The sequence below is a fragment of the Oncorhynchus nerka genome, linkage group LG28 (assembly GCF_034236695.1).
Source record: "Oncorhynchus nerka isolate Pitt River linkage group LG28, Oner_Uvic_2.0, whole genome shotgun sequence".
Taxonomy (NCBI): domain Eukaryota; kingdom Metazoa; phylum Chordata; class Actinopteri; order Salmoniformes; family Salmonidae; genus Oncorhynchus; species Oncorhynchus nerka.
In genome coordinates this window covers 81078014-81096400 of record NC_088423.1, presented here as the reverse complement: position 1 = coordinate 81096400, position 18387 = coordinate 81078014, and positions in this window count along the sequence as shown.

Here is an 18387-nt window from a genome sequence, read left to right as displayed (position 1 = left end):
TGACAGGGCGACATGTTGTTTATCAGGTTCTACTGTAGCTAGGTGACAGGGCGACATGTTGTTTATCAGGTTCTACTGTAGCTAGGTGACAGGGCGACATGTTGTTTATCAGGTTCTACTGTAGCTAGGTGACAGGGCGACATGTTGTTTATCAGGTTCTACTGTAGCTAGGTGACAGGGCGACATGTTGTTTATCAGGTTCTACTGTAGCTAGGTGACAGGGCGACATGTTGTTTATCAGATTCTACTGTAGCTAGGTGACAGGGCGACATGTTGTTTATCAGGTTCTACTGTAGCTAGGTGACAGGGTGACATGTTGTTTATCAGGTTCTACTGTAGCTAGGTGACAGGGCGACATGTTGTTTATCAGATTCTACTGTAGCTAGGTGACAGGGCAACATGTTGTTTATCAGGTTCTACTGTAGCTAGGTGACAGGGTGACATGTTGTTTATCAGATTCTACTGTAGCTAGGTGACAGGGCAACATGTTGTTTATCAGGTTCTACTGTAGCTAGGTGACAGGGCGACATGTTGTTTATCAGATTCTACTGTAGCTAGGTGACAGGGCGACATGTTGTTTATCAGGTTCTACTGTAGCTAGGTGACAGGGTGACATGTTGTTTATCAGATTCTACTGTAGCTAGGTGACAGGGCAACATGTTGTTTATCAGGTTCTACTGTAGCTAGGTGACAGGGTGACATGTTGTTTATCAGATTCTACTGTAGCTAGGTGACAGGGCGACATGTTGTTTATCAGGTTCTACTGTAGCTAGGTGACAGGGTGACATGTTGTTTATCAGATTCTACTGTAGCTAGGTGACAGGGTGACATGTTGTTTATCAGGTTCTACTGTAGCTAGGTGACAGGGCGACATGTTGTTTATCAGATTCTACTGTAGCTAGGTGACAGGGCGACATGTTGTTTATCAGGTTCTACTGTAGCTAGGTGACAGGGTGACATGTTGTTTATCAGATTCTACTGTAGCTAGGTGACAGGGCAACATGTTGTTTATCAGGTTCTACTGTAGCTAGGTGACAGGGCGACATGTTGTGAGGACTAAAACAGCGTAAAACCTGGTGTATCACAGAGCATGATCAAATGAATTAGCCAGATACAGTAATTTTGAGAAACAGTGAGAAATTGTTTGGTCGATTTTTTTTGTTAAAGTTATCTACCTTTGATAAGCAGCTAGCTACTGTAGCCATAGCTAGCTGGTAGCTTGCTAGCTATTTATCTCCCATGCCAATTTCAAGTCTTTCAAGACTAATATCTGACGGACTCAGAAATATAAAGTTATTTCAAAATGAAAAGTTAACTGGCTTTTTGACATTATGTTTGCTAACTATCCCCAGTTAGATCATGTGTTTACACTTATTGCATCTGCATGCTTGTTGCGTTCTCCCTGGTGCACTCGTTCGTTCTTGACCTGGCTGCTCGTTCTAAATAGTATCATCTAATCTGTTCAAACAGTGGCAGCATGTGCAGCAGTGGTCATTAGTGAAATATTTATATTCAAGTGCACAGATCACATATATATATTCTCAAAGAAACCTAGTTCGAAAACTTGGCATCATATTTCTGTCATGCTGCTTTGTTGACAACTCCAACCACCTTGCGCCCTGTGTATTCAGCCAATCAGCGGCCGCCACTGATCAATATCAATAATAAAGTCAAAGCAAATAAAGTAAAAATTACTCTAAAATAAACAAGACTGCAAAGTTGGCTCGGAACTAGCAACAGGGCGACTGTGTGTGCCATCGCCATCTTGTCAAAACGCCATCTTAGCAAAACGCTTATAGGCCTACTACACAATGCTATTTGGAGACCTCAAAGCCTAGGCCATTTTTAAAGAGGAATGTATCTTGCTGTGCATATGGAAGTGGGGAAACATATTGTACAAACATGATAGACCAGAGGCCTGGAGAACATCAGTCAATAGACAACCAGACAGATGTTTGTGCAACATCATTGTGGACCCAACATCTGACAATCAAGCAATGAAATTACAGTTGAAAACAAGCTCATAAGCTTTCACTGTTGCAATCTCATTCTAACCCCAAACCCACTCAACTGTTGCAATCTCTCTCTAACCCCAAACCCACTCAACTGTTGCACTCTCTCTCTAACCCCAAACCCACTCAACTGTTGCACTCTCTCTCTAACCCCAAACCCACTCAACTGTTGCACTCTCTCTCTAACCCCAAACCCACTCAACCCCTCCATTGTGAACACCCAATTCCTAGTCATCCACCAACCCCCTTTTCCCTCTTTACATTGTAATGCAGCACATGTCGCCTAGCTCTCTCCCTCTTCCAGGACGCTGGTGGAGAGGAGAGGCCGTGGGCCTCCGGAGCCCAGCGTTGCGCTGCGTCTCCCCCCAGCAGGCTCTCTGCCTCTCTGTGGGCCTCCCCTGGGGCAGAGGGAAGATTAAAACAAACAGGAGTTTAATCAGTAGGGCCCCCGCTCTCTCCTCCACTCAGCCGCCAACAGAAGGAACCCCTCTCCAGGAAGGCTGCCTCAAATCAAAGCTTCCTGCTCGCCACTCGCTGCTTTGCCGATCCGTATCACAACAACAAAACCAGCAGAAACAATTATTTATTCCTTTTGATGTGGGTTTTTGAAGTTACCCCATCTCCCCTCCTCCCTATCCCTACCCAGCCTGCTCCCCTCCTCCCTCTCTTTACCCTCCTCCTCTCTGCTCTCTCTCTCCGTTTTTTTAACTCCAAGGAAACAAGGTCACACAGAAAGCTTCTCAAGAGAAAGGAGGAGGCTTCTGCTTCTTTTTAAAGAGGTAGAAACTCAGGAAATATCAACAACCCACACATCTCTTCGTGGAAAGAGCAACTTCTTGTTCGATCCAGTTCAATTAGAGGAAACATGTTTCTGTGCAATGCTCTTTGTTATAATGGGGTATGAAGCAGGCTGATGGTCTGCACACATCCTGCAAATAGTGATGGGGGAAAAAATGTATACAGTTACATATCGCAATATTATTTTTGGATGATATTATATCGATATTTGACTCCAAGTAGATATACACTGAGTGTACAAAACATTAAGAACACCTTCCTAATGGACTCCGCAAGGTGTCGAAAGCGTTCCACAGGGATACTGGCCCATGTTGACTCCAGTTGTATCAAGTTGGCTGGACGTCCTTCAGGTGGTGGACAATTCTTGATACACACGAGAGACTGTTGAGTGTGAAAAATCCAGCAGCGTTGCAATTCTTGACACCAGTGCACCTGGCCTGGCACCTACTACCATATCTATGGTAGTCTATGGTAGTAGGTGCCATCCATCCAGACAGACAGACAATGACTCCAACCTAAGTGTATGTAAACTTCCAACTTCAACTGTATATATCTATATATCTATATATCTATATATATACTCTGATTGAAGCTATATATATATATATATATATATATATATATACAGTTGAAGTTGGAAGTTTACATACACTTAGGTTGGAGTCATTAAAACTAGTTTTTCAACCACTCCACAACTTTCTTGTTAACAACCTATAGTTGTCCTTAAGCCAGTGTGCCACAAGTTTGGAAGTATGCTTGGGGTCATTGTCCATTCGGAAGACGCATTTGCGACCAAGCTTTAACTTCCCGACTGATGTCTTGAGATGTTGCTTCAATATATCCACATAATTTTCCTACCTCATGATGCCATCTATTTTGTGAAGTGCACCAGTCACTCCTGCAGCAAAGCACCCCCACAGCATGATGCTGCCACCCCGTGCTTAACGGTTGGGATGGTGTTCTTCGACTTGCAAGCCTCACGCTTTTTCCTCCAAACATAGCGATGGTCATTTTGGCCAAACAGTTATATTTTTGTTTCATCAGACCAGAGGACATTTCTCCAACAAGAACAATCTATGTCCCCATGTGCAGTTGCAAACCGTAGTCTGGCTATTTTATGGCTGTTTTGGAGCAGTAGCTTCTTCCTTGCTGAGCTGCCTTTCAAGTTATGTCTTTTTAGGACTCATTTTACTGTGGATATAGATTTGTACCTGTTTCCTCCAGCATCTTCACAAGGTCCATTGCTGTTGTTCTGGGATTGATTTGCACTTTTCAAGCAAAGAGGTGTCAAGCAAAGAGGCACTGAGTTTGAAGGTAGGCCTTGAAATACATCCACAGGTACACCTCCAATTGACTCAAATGATGTCAATTAGCAAATGATTAAAATTTTCTGGAATTTTCCAAGCTGTTTAAAGGCAGTCAACTTAGTGTGTGTAAACTTCTGACCCACTGGAATTGTGATACAGTGAATTAAAAGTCAAATCTGTCTGTAAACTATTGTTGGAAAATTACTTGTGTCATCCACAAAGTAGATGTCCTATAAATTTGTGGAGTGGTTGAAAAACGAGTTTTAATGACTCCAACCTAAGTATATGTAATCTTCCGACTTCAACTGTATATATATATATACACAAAAGTATGTGGACCCCCTTCAAATTAGTGGATTCGGCTATTTCAGCCACACCCGTTGCTTACAAGTGTATAAAATTGGCAGTAGATTCAGTAAATTGGCCTTACTGAAGAACTAAGCGACTTTCAACGTGGCATCATCATAGGATGCAACCTTTCCAGCAAGTCAGTTCGGCAAATTTATGCCATGCTAAAGCTGCACCAGTCAACTGTAAGTGCTTTTATTGTGAAGTGGAAATGTCTAGGAGCAACAACAGCTCAGCCGGCGAAATGGTAGGCCACACAAGCTCACAGAACGGGGCCTCGAGTACTGAAGTGCGTAATGTGTAAAAACTGCCTCTGGATGCAACGTCCAGCAAAATACTGTTCGTCGGGAGCTTCGTTAAATGGGTTTCCGTGGCCGAGCAGCCGCACACAAGCCTAAGATCACCATGTGCAATTCCAAGCATCAGCTGGAGTGATGTAAAGCTCGCTTCCGTTGGACTCTGGAGCAGTGGAAACGTGTTCTCTGGAGTGATGAATCACACTTCACCATCTGGCAGTCCAACAGACAAATCTGGGTTTGGCGAATGCCAGGAGGAAGCTACCTGCCCCAATGCATAGAGCCAACTGTAAAGTTTGGTGGAGGAGGAATTATGGTCTGGGACTGTTTTTCATGGTTCGGGCTAGGTCCCTTAGTTCCAGTGAAGGGAAATCTTAACACTACAGCATACAATGACATTCTGCGATGATGATTCTGTGCTTCCAACTTAGTTGTAACAGGAAAGGACCTTCCCTGTTTCAGCATGACAATGCCCACGTGCACAATGTGAGGTCCATACAGAAATGGTTTGTCAAGATCAGTGTGATAGAATTGACTGGCCGGCACAGAGTCCTGACCTCAACCCCATCGAACACCTTTAGAATGTATTGGAACGCCGGCTGCAAGCCAGGCCTAATAGCCCAACATCAGCGCCCGACCTCACTAATGCTCTTGTGGCTGAATGGAAGCAAGTCCCCGCAGCAATGTTCCAACATCTAGTAGAAAGCCTTCCCAGAAGAGTGGAACAGCGAAGGGGGTAACAACTCCATTTTAATGCTCATTATTTTGGAATGATATATTTGACGAGCAGCTGTCCACATACTTTGTAATGTAGTGTATATATGCAGTAGAGTTATCTAGTGCTAGCCGGTTGTACCTCGCCAAAACTCTGGTATTTGTCATCCTATAGCTTGTTCTCCATATTCCTTTTAAATAGTGAGCCCTTTAATTTCCCTGACTGATCAAAACTTATTTTCTCATGCTCTCTCGTCTCTCTGAATCGCAGTATCAAATCTCAATACATATAGAATCGTGAGAATCGCAATACATAGCGTATTGGCACCTAAGTATCGTAATAATATCGTGAGGTCCCTGGCAATTCCCAGCCCTAATGACAAATGTGCACAGAGGAAGAGTTTGTATACGTATTGGCTTCAACAATGGATCTGTCACCCAGGTTAACAAGAAAGCTGTTTTTCCAAGAAGATAAAAAGTTCTTAGAATTGCCTTTGCCAATGTCTTCCCAGTTGAGTATACCACAACATCTGCTAGAGGTATTAACCGGCTCTGGTTCCTCATCAAAAGGTTTAGCAACGACCTCTTCAAAAAACAGATGGTAATCATGTTTTTATCATTTGCTGAAAGTTGTGATACACTAAATATAATTTGTATTTCGTTAGGCGCTACACAATTCAAACCTAAACTGTTTACCAAACATATTTTTTCAGGTCAGATATTATTATGCCAGGAATAAACATCATTCAATATTCTTACATTTAGACTGATGTCCATATGGCACATACAGAAGTTTACACACACTTAGGTTGGAGTCATTAAAACTCGTTTTTCAACCACTCCACATATTTCTTGTTAACAAACTATAGTTTTGGCAAGTCAGTTAGGACATCTACTTTGTGCATGACACAAGTAATTTTTCCAACAATTGTTTACAGACAGATTATTTCACTTATAATTCACTGTGTCACAATTCCAGTGGGTCAGAAGTTTACACACACTAAGTTGACTGTGCCTTTAAATAGCTTGGGAAAATTCCAGAAAATGATGTCCTGGATTTAGAAGCTTATGAAAGGCTAATTGACATCATTTGATTCAATTGTGGGTGTACCTGTGGATATATTTCAAGGACTACCTTCAAACTTAGTGCCTCTTTGCTTGACATCATGGGAAAATCAAAAGAAATCAGCCAAGACCGCAGAATAAAAATTGTAGACCTCCACAAGTCTGGTTCATCCTTGGGAGCAATTTCCAAAAACCTGAAGGTACCATGTTCAGCTGTGCAAACAATAGTACGCAAGTATAAACACCATGGAACACCACGCAGCTGTCACACCGCTCAGGAAGGAGAAGCGTTCTGTCTCCTAGAGATGAACATACTTTGGTGTGAAAAGTACAAATCAATCCCAGAACAACACTAAAGGACCTTGTGAAGATGCTGGAGCAAACAAGTACAAAAGTATCTATATCCACAGTAAGATGAGTCCTATATCGACATAACCTGAAAGGCCGCTCAGCAAGAAGAAACCACTGCTCCAAAACCACCATAAAAAAGCCAGACTACGGTTTGCAACTGTACATGGGGACAAAGATCGTACTTTTTGGAGAAATGTCCTCTGGTCTGATGAAACAAAAATAGAACTGTTTGGCCAAAATGACCATCGTTATGTTTGGAGGGAAAAGGGGAAGGCTTACAAGTCGAAGAACACCATCCCAACCGTGAAGTACGGGAGTGGCAGCATCATGTAGTGGGGTTGCTTTGCTGCAGGAGGGACTGGTGCACTTCACAAAATAGATGGCATAATGAGGTAGGAAAATTATGTGGATATATTGAAGTAACATCTCAAGACATCAGTCAGGAAGTTAAAGCTTGGTCACAAATGAGTCTTCCAAATGGACAATGACCCCAAGCGCACTTCCAAAGTTCTGGCAAAATGGCTTAAGGACAACAAAGTCAAGGTATTGGAGTGGCCATCACAAAGCCTGACCTCAATCCCATAGAAAATGTGTGGGCAGAACTGAAAATGCATGTGCGAGCAAGGAGGCTTACAAACCTGACTTAGTTACACCAGCTCTGTCAGGAGGAATGGGCCAAAATTCTCCCAACTCATTGTGGGAAGCTTGTGGAAGGCATCCCGAAATGTCTGACCCAAGTTAAACAATTTAAAGGCAATGCTACCAAATACTAATTGAGAGTATTTAAACTTCTGACACGCTGAGAATGTAATGAAAGAAATAAAAGCTGAAATAAATCACTCTCTACTATTACTCTGACATTTCACATTCTTAAAATAAAGGGATGATATTAACTGACCTAAGACAGGGAATTTTTACTAGGATTAAATGTCAGGAATTGTGAAAAACTGAGTTTAAATGTAGTTGGCTAATGTGTATGTAAACTTCCGACTTCAACTGTATATTTCCATGGTTGGGCGGATCTATTTCACATTTACTCCACTTTTAATGAGTTGCCTATCACAATAATTAAAACAAAATGTCAAGAAAACTGTAGACAATTAGACCACATCTTATCATTATTACAAGTTAGAGGCATGACAAATGTGCAAATGGACTTGGAAAACGGGTGGTATAGACTACGCTCCAAAATGCGATGTGGTTCCACAAGAACACTGACATTTTGCCAAGGCAGAGATGAGTGGCCAAAGTGCTGACAGCAGTGGATGCATAAATTCTGGCCTAATGACCATCGCCAAATGTCATTACACTTTTTGGTGTTTTGTGTAACAGAAGTCTCTTTCCATTCACCACTCTTTGGAGGCTGGTAATATGTTGTGAGTGGATGAACATGCGCAGGTAGCTTAGTAAAGGAGTCCTTAGAAGTGATTGTTTGACAATCAGATGAAAACATCATGACTGGATTTATTTATGCCACTATAAAAAGTAGTGCATTTTAAAAGTTAAATGACAAATTATGACTAGGCCCACGGCGATCATATTGAACTAATAGGGATTCTATGATTAGGCCCAAAAATTTTTACATGCGCACGCGTGCACATATAGGAGCTCCCGTACCGCAAATAAATGAATTCTACTTTCACCCCTATTTTAATATACCTCAATGCTATAAATACCCAACAGCCATAGTGAGGATAGAGACTCCTTGGGCACATGTACAGTGTTTGATTTAAACTAGTGGCTCTTTCTACATGCCTGCTCCAGCAGATTGCATTGTCTAAGTAAATTTCAATCACATTTTTTACATTTGCAACGATTCAATTTGTTGTAGTATTTGACTGCTGTGTCAAAATTATTCTCACAGCAGGAGAAAGAAAGCTTTTGACAGGTTATAAAATATTTTTGGTCTAATATTATAAATATAGCATCAGTTTTATCACAACAGTGTAGTAACTCGGAACCCACAAAACTGTAAACATTCTAACTGTAAAAACTCTGCCATTTAAATAATGTTGTTGAAGAGTGATATTGAGCTTGTTAAGCATTTCATTTCTGTTTTATAAGCCTTTTTAATTTGCCTTTCAGTCTGCCCATTTCAAATGGGTCTTTAATTAAACTGTAGCTAATTACACACCTCTTGAATGGCTCTTGAATCTTTCAAAGGGAAGTATTTAGGGAGGGCCTGGATGTGTTGTTGCTGAAAGTGAAACACCAGCTGACACCCAGACATTTTCAGCTTTCTGCTTTCTTTACTCAGAGCCAGCTACTACAAGTGTGCCTCCCAAATGGCACCCTATTCCGGATACCCTGTACAAAACATTAAGAACACCTTCCTAAAATGTAGTTGCAGTCAGTCTGTCATGGAAGGAGCAGGTGTTCTAAATGTTTTGTACACTCAGTGTATAGTGCACTACTTGTGACCAGAGCTTTGGGCCCATAGGGCTCTGGTCAAAAGTTGTGCACTATAGAGGGAACAGGGTGCCATTTGGGACACAGTCCCAAAAATATACCATCCCAAAACAGGATAGATTGAGGAAAACAGATTTGTGAGTATGGGATGAACTCTGGTCTTCACTTTATGACATTTTACAACATGTATAGTTTATATAGTAATTCAATTCCCAAGTGGTACTAGTGTGGTACAGTAGGACTATACTGTCAATTTCAGGTGATACTATGTTCAAATGTAATTATATCTAAACCCACAAGGAAGATATTGTTGCCATTACTGTATCTCCATAATAATATAAACAAGGGAAGGTGGCTGAGGACCAACTACAGATGGAGGATGACTGCTTTAAACATTAAAGCATCCCAATGGACACAGACATCAGTTCAACATATAGTTTTGATTTACATTTGGTTGACTTGTCAACTAACGTGTATTCGACATCCAATCAACAAAAACTGTTACCATGTCAATGGATTTAGGTTAAACGTTGGGTGAAAAAAATACTAAATGTTGATGAGTTTTTGCAAATTCAATCAGTTTTCCATGTTGATTCAACATCATCACAGAGTTTTTTGGTTGAAATCATGTGGAAACAATGTTGATTCAACCAGTTTTGCCCAATGGTATATCAACCATCATCAACTGACAGGAGTAATAGCGTTACACGAAAGAGATGGATAACATATGTCATCATCTCACATTTAGCGTGAACTACATAAGAGGAATCGTATAATCATCATAAGCACTTTGAAGCGATGTCTGTGAACAAAATGGAATCAGGTAAAGACCTGAATTTAAAGCAACCTTGCAGAACCCATGAACCCATGGAACTAGACTTGGTGAGCTGGTACCCCTTGCCGTTTGGCAGCAGAGAGAACAGTCTATGTCTTGGGTGACTGGAGTCTTTGACAATTTTTTGGGCCTTCCTCTGACACTACCTAGTATATCATAAGGCTCCTATTTTTCCACTTCCTGTCAGACTGACCCTGAAGCCAGGATATGCTTATAATTGGTACCATTGGAAAGAAAACACTCTGACATTTGTAGAAATGTTTAAAAAATGTAGGAGACTATAACACAATAGATACGGTAGGAGAAAATCCAAAGAAAAACCAAACGGAAATTTAAAAAATTGAGAGTCCATGCTCTTCCATTAGAACGTATAGGGAAAAAATGTAATCCAGCTCCGAGTATGCAATTCCTATGGCTTCCACTGGATGTCAGTAGTCTTTGTTCAGTGTTTCAGGTTTGTTTCTTCCCAAACAAGGAAGAATGAGTTTTAGTACTGGGATACAGACTTGGAAATCAGTCTGTGCACACGACGAAGAGGACGCACACCTGCTAATATCGTTTTCCTAATGAACATACTTCTTTCCGTATGAAATATTATAGTTTAATTACATTTTAGGGTACCTAAGGATGAAATAGAAATGTATTTTAACTTGTTTTAACAAAGTTTAGCTTTTTGGATTCCTTTCTCTGCATGTTGAACGAGTGGATTACTCAAATAGATGGCGCCAACTAAACAGACTTTTTGGGATATAAAGAAGGATTTTATCTAACAAAATGACACTACATGTTGTAGCTGGGACCCTTTGGATGACAAATCAGAGGAATATTTTCAAAAAGTAAGTGAATATTTAATCGTTATATGTGAATGTATGAAACCTGTGCTGGTGTAAAAATATTTTGATGTTGGGCGCCGTCCTCAAACAATCGCATGGCATGCTTTCACTGTAAAGCCTATTTTAAATCAGGCAGTGCAGTTAGATTAACAAGAATTTAAGCTTTTAACCAATATTAGACACTTGTATGTACATACATGTTTAATATCCATAATTTTTATGATTATTTATTTGAATTGCGCGCCCTCCAGTTTCACCGGAAGTTGTCCCACTAGCGGGACGCTTATCCCAGAAAGGATGTCAGGAAGCTTGGCCCCAGTGATGTACTGGGCCGTACGCACTACCCTCTGTGGTGCCTTATGATTGGATGCCGAGAACTTGCCATACCAGGTGGTGATGCAACCGGTCAGGATGCTCTCGATGGTGCAGCTGGATAACTTTTTGAGGATCTGGGGACCTATGCCAAATCTTTTCAGTCTCCTGAGGGGGAAATGTGTTGTTGTGCTCTCTTTATGACTGTCTTGGTGTGTTTGGACCATGATAGTTTGTTGGTGATGTGGACACCAAGGAACTTGAAACTCTCGACCCGCTCCACTACAGCCCTGTTGATGTTAATGGGGGCCAGTTCGGCCGTCCTTTTCCTGTAGTCCACGATCAGCTCAGTTGTCTTTGCTCACATTGAGGGAGAGGTTGTTGTCCTGGCACCACACTGCCAGATCTCTGACCTCCCTATAGACTGTCTCATCGTTGTCGGTGATCAGGCCTTCCACTGTTGTGTCGTCAGCAAACTTAACGGTGTTGGAGTCGTGCTTGGCCACGCAGTCATGGGTGAACAGGGAGTACAGGAGGGGACTAAGCACGCACCCTTGAGCGGCACCAGTGTTGAGGATCAGCATGGCAGGTGTGTTGTTGCTTACCCTTACCACCTGGAGGAGGCCCATCAGGAAATCCAGAATCCAGTTGCAGAGGGAGGTGTTTAGTCCCAGGGTCTTTAGCTTAGTGATGAGCTTTGTGGGCACTATGGTGTTGAACGCTGAGCTTTAGTCAATGAACAGCATTCTCACATAGGTGTTCCTTGTGTCCAGGTGGGAAAGTGTGTAGTGCGATAGAGATTGCATCATCTGTGGATCTGTTGGGGCAGTATGCAAATTGTAGTGGGTCTAGGGTTTCCAGGGTGGTGTTGATGTGAGTCATGACCAGCCTTTCAAAGCACTTCTTGGCTACCGACGTGAGTGCTACAGGGCGGTAGACATTTAGGCAGGTTACTTTTGCGTTCTTGGACACAGTGACTATGATGGTCTGCTTGAAACGTAGGCATTTACAGACTTGGTCAGGGAGAGGTTGAAAATGTCAGTGAAGACACCTGCCAGCTGGTCCTGGTAATCCGTCTGGCCCCAAGGCCTTGTGAATGTTGATCTGTTTAAAGGTCTTGCTCACATCTGCTACGGAACGCTTGATCACACAGTCATCCGGAACAGCTGGTGCTCTCATGCATGCTTCAGTGTTGCTTGCCTCGAAGCGAGCATTAAAGGCATGTAGCTCGTCTGGTAGGCTCGCATCACTGGGCAGCTCGCGGCTGGGTTTCCCTTTGTAGTCCTTAATAGTTTGCATGCCCGGCCACATCCGATGAGTGTCAGAGCTGGTGTAGTAGGATTCAATCTTAGTCCTGTATTGATGCTCATACGTACATACTGTATTTTATACCATCTATTGCATCTTTCCTATGCCGCTCTGTCATTGCTCATCCATATATTCTTATTCATTTCCTTTGTGTGTATTAGGTAGTTGTTGTGGAATTGTTAGATTACATGTTAGATTTTGCTACACTCGCAATAACATCTGCTGACCATGTGAAATGTGACCAATAACATTTGATTTGATTTGATGCTTTGCCTGTTTGATGGTTCGCCTGAGGGCATAGCTGTCACGCCCTGACCATAGAGAGCCTTTTATATTCTCTATTTAGGTTAGGTCGGGGTGTGACTAGGAGAGGGTGTTCCTATCTTTTGTTTTCTATGTTGGCCTGGTATGGTTCCCAGTCAGAGGCAGCTGTTTATCGTTGTCTCTGATTGGGGATCATATTTAGGCAGCCTTTTCCCACCTGTTTGTTGTGGGATCTTGTTTGTGTATAGTTGCCTTGAGCACTGCATAGCTTCACGTATTGTTTATTATTCTTTGTTGTTTTTGTGAGTTTCATTTGTTTAAACATGTGGAACTCTACGTACTTGGTCCGTTCATTCTACAAATGATCGTGACAGAAGATTCCACCACCCACGGACCAAGCAGCGTGCCCAGGAGGTGCAGACATCCTGGACGTGGGAGGATATATTGGACGGGAAGGGATCCTGGACGTGGGAGGAAATCCTGGCCGGAAGCAGAAGGAAGCAGCGAGGGAGGGCCAGCGACGACACCGGGGTTCGTGGCCACGACGTAGGCCCAAGAAGCAGCCTCAAAACATTTTGGGGGGGGTGCACACGGGGTGGTCGGCGAAGCTGAGGGGTGAGTCAGAGACTCAGGAGAGCTCCCTTCCAGACATGGAGGTGACAATGACCTGAGTTCCTGTCTGATTAGCCCAGGAGAGTGCCCTTCCCGACATTAGCGTAATAATATATGCGTTCTTCGATCGGTCGGAAGGGAACGAAGATGGCTGTAGCTCAAAAATAAGGGAGCACTGAGTAAGAAAACCCCGGCAGGATCCAGGATCCCCAGAATATCACTCCGGAGGAGTTAAGTGGGGTTCTCGGGAGCTGGGGTAGGCTGTACAAACCCACCACTGATAGTAGACGGGTTACTGGGTGGTTGGGAGTTCTCAGAGGTGGCAGGCTACCTATGTACTAACTCACTGATTTGCTCCATAATAGCCTTGAACCCTTGGTTGTGGCCCTTCCAAAAGGTCCAGCAGTAGCTCCTCATGCCTCCCGATGGTAGCTCCCTGCAGGGAGACAGCATGGCGGAGCTGGTCCAAGTCTACTTGGTCTGTCATGACCAATTCGTACTATGAGGGCACAGGGCGAGACCCAGATGCAGACACGGGGGGCAGATGGTTTGGGTCTCTGATATTTCTTATAATCCAAGGGGCAGGCAAGAGAATGGTTGTGGACAGGCAAAAGATCATAACATGGTCAGAGTCCAGGAGGTACAGAGTGGCAAGCAGGCTCGAGGTCAGGGCAGGCAGTATGGTCAGGTAGGCGGGTTCGGGGGTCAAGGCAGGCAAGGGTCAAGATGGGTGACACCTGGAGGGGTGGAGAAGGACAGGTGACACAAGGACAGGTGAAACAGATCAGGGTGTGACACATTATACTGAAGCCTATCTGCACTACCACGCTAAATAAGTGTGGTTCTTAACCCTTGGAAGGATGGGGAATGAACAGACAACCTAAGAAACCTGCACAATCTTTTTTTTTTTAAGTTTTGAAAGCTGGAACCATTAAGAGCTTTGACAGGCTGGCACAGTCCAGTTGCTTGTCAAGACGGTAGAGGAATCTTCACTGTAGGCCTACCATAGGAGTGGAAAATATCTGCTCAGACAAATGGTAGCTAAGCTAACAAGTCCCAAGGCTCTGGAACAGAGTGGGGGGCTGCAGACTATGGCGGATCCATCCATGCAAATCTAGACCACTGAGCAGCTCCAGCTTCATACGCTTGCTGTTACCACCAGTCTAGAGCTGGTCTCCTGGGACAGAGCTGTCTACTACATCCCCCATCACACCACGTCAAACATGTGGAACATTAGGGATCAAAAATAGTTTCAGAGAGAGGTGGAGAGGATCCTTGTTCCTGTATAAATCAATGGGATATACAGTGTAGCTAGTCTCACACAAAGACTATTAGTGCCTATGTGTATCTATAGCAATGCCTAAATGAATGCACCATCCATACAGTTGCTATAATCATTAAATATTCTCCAAGAATTTCATCCCCATCCAAATTAGGAGGAAGGTAGTCTTGCTTGTAAGACTCATGGCGCTCCACAGCGGCTGTGGGGAGAGACTAGGGGAAGATAAAGTAGATCTACATTTGACATTGTTCCCTTATCAATCATAAAATCATGGTACAACTGGGGAGAAGGAAACTAAATTATACTACGCTGCGCCTTTGATATTGCTGGTATCATCAGGCATCAATGTGTCCCTGGAATAAGACATAAACCTGCAGTGAACTGGGAAGTCACTTTAAAGTCAGATGTAATTAGTCCAAATGAAGTGAGGGATCCACACAGTCGTCAGCAGGTGGCATATGAATACAACATGGAGGTGACAAAGACCTGAGTTCCTGTCTGATTAGTACTGTGGTTGACATCAGACATCAGGCCTGACTGGCACATCAAAAGAAACTGCAACACTTGTAAGTAACTTGTGGTATTCATCATGCTTCCTTCCACCACTGAGTTTACCCCATACCCCTACCTTACCTATCACAGTGTGTCCATTTTTCGACTGAATCAAGTAATTATTTGTTGTTCGCTGTGTTCATGTTTTTTTTGGGACGTATCACAAAATAACTGACTTGATCATTTATCTGCAGATTCTTAAAAGAAAAAGAAAAGTGTGAAAGAAGAAGAAAGACTATAGAGAGACTCTACCTGATGTTCTTTTTGTGTGTGAGGCTTAGTCGGCCCTGGCTGCCTGCGCCTAGCGATCCCAACAATCCCTTTATCTGCCTTTCATTACGGTCTCACTCGCCCTCTTAGCAGAGCGGGTGTCTGGGAGAGACAGTCACTTTCTCCCAGCCTGTGATGTTCCTGCAGATTACAGAGGCGCTTTGAAGCCGCTGCACTCCTCGATGCCGGGGCCTCAGACAGACCCATGCCATCTGCCAGATTGACGCCGAAGCAGCAGAATGGGGCAGAGACGCCCTCTGTTGATCTAGGCCTCTTTTGTCTTTCATGTGTCACATTCGGATGTCGCACCAAAGCCACACCTATGCAATCTGAATCTGCAGCGGGGCCCGCCTGCCCGAGAGACCAGCACACAAACACATAGACCAGATGTACGGACGGGATGGGGAGTAATGGGCCTCTGTAATTACTCTTACCTGTGGGCATCTGTCTAGAAATGAGACAATTACTGCGGTCTTCGCCACATGGTATTCTCCCTCCCTCTCTGCCAAGGCCTTGGAAATCACATTCATGTGGGCTATTTATTCCTTACCGGCAGATTTAATTTTATAACATCGTAAGAGCATTAGAGGACAGCATGCAGGCTCATTTTCTAACAGTCCCGGTCAATGCTGCAGAGAGGTATAGATGTTACGACCCTTAGGGCAGTTAGTATAGCAGATGGAAAGATACTGTTAAAGTTGCTGCCCTAGGGCAGTTAATGGTTCACTCTGATAAAATAGGCCTGGTTTTTGCCATCTTTAACAATTAGTCAATACCTCCTCTCATTATTGGGTGTCAAATTGGGAGTCATAACCTTTGGTTGGAATGTCAGGTTAACTCCCAAAGTTGGAAGTTCCTTCCCCGTAAAATGTGGAACGTCAACGAGTGCACAGACAGTGTTACCCCCTCATACAGTACCAATCAGTGGGTCTGGATGGTGAACTCTCATTGTGTTTGCAGACTCCGAGACCATTTCCTAATGGCTGCTACACAGTTTATATGAACTATTCATACAGCTTAGGATCTGAAAGAGGACCATCACCAGGCTGTGAACACTGGTCCCCTGTATTCTCCCCACCCCAGGACCACTGTCTTCAGAGGCTCATGGAGAAAAAAGGCCAAGAGCGACATAAATCATTGGTTGCCCCCCCCTTCTTGAAAACACACACACCTCCTCCCCCTCCTTCTCTTTGTCATATAAACACGCAGACACTGTCAACCCCCAACCAGACTCCCCCACAGTCACACATCAGAGAACTCTCCACTCACACAAACAATGACTTCCACATCCATTGAAATGGAGCTTTCAAAAACAGAATAATACGTTAAAGCACAAGACATTAAACTATAAAAACATGAAGTAAAGCCCAATAAAATATACATTACAGTAATTGGATCAGAGAAGACTAGGTCTGACGATGGGAAGCGGGAGGTGCTAATGACAACACATCAAATGACCTCATGCAGCACTTCAAACGTGGCTCTGCATTGATTCTCCTCTATCTGTAGCAGCACATGGTACCCTGGCTGTTGAAACTAGTTTTACAATAGTTTGAGCGAATAATCACACAATCAACACAGTACAGACTACAGTAGATGATGATTTCATCACCATAGTGATGTACAGTGCTTTGCTCCAAGTTGGAACTTCCAACACAGAGCCAGGTCATATCCACTGACTCCAGTGGCTCAAGACTGTATTAGAGATATTGGGACCTCTGCCATGGTAAATGTACAGTCTCATAACAGTCGAATAGAAAAACAAAGCTACACACAGAGACCGTGAAGGCCGTAGATAGGAGGAGAGTTAAACGCCATTCTGTGATTGAGTGAGTGATGGAGTCTCAAAGCAGCCATCACAGTGACAGATTGGCAGCAGTCAGGACAGACAGGCAGGAGAGAAAGAATGATTGGCTTTGACTCTTTGATGTTTATATCTCTTTTATCTGATTGCTGGTTATACATCTTCAAACCCTGTTCGTTGTTGACAATACATGGTGACTCTAAACCATCATCTCTGTCACATCTGAATAGGATTCAGATTTCTGCCCTTTGAGTTTAAAGAAGAAAACGTTAATCTGCTTCGCAGTGTTCATCTCTGTCAGGGAACAACTGATGTGGCATTCATTCTGTGTACACGACCAATAACATTTTCTTTGATTTGATTACATGGTTTCAGGTCATTTAGAAATAATGATTATGTGCTGGAGATCCTAGATGATAGTGCATTGCAAAAGCTTATAGAGAATAACATATAGGCAGTATGACAATTTTCAATGGACAATAGCAGAAAACTGGGTTGTCCAAGGTCATAAAAAAGCACTACCAATGTCTGTACAAAAATGTTATTCAAAAACTATAGAAACTGGATTGTTCCAATGGCTTAAATTTCAAATGATGATAGTATTTTGGCCCTACAGTGGCATATAAACACTGCATAACTCGAGTGCTGATGGGTTGGTCAAACCCAAACCATGTGCAAGACAGATAAACCATTTCAAACCCTTTTTTGTGTCCCCCTGTTTGTGTTTTTGTTGTGAATGTATGGAGACCAAACATGTTCATTCCATACAGGCCACAGAGTGGGAAGCGGTTTCCCATAGTTCCGTTAGGATGCTGCATGCTTTCATGTGGAAAAGAATATCTGGGTCCCCTCAGCCCCTCTGTTGTGACAGGGGATAATGAATTTCACAACATCTGCCATTTGTTAGCCCTGTTCGGTGTAACCGATCTCCTTTTAATCCCGAGACGTCCATGGACTTCCAAAGCGTGTGCAGAGCCACAGATGAAATGAAACAGATGGATCCCATGGCCTCTCT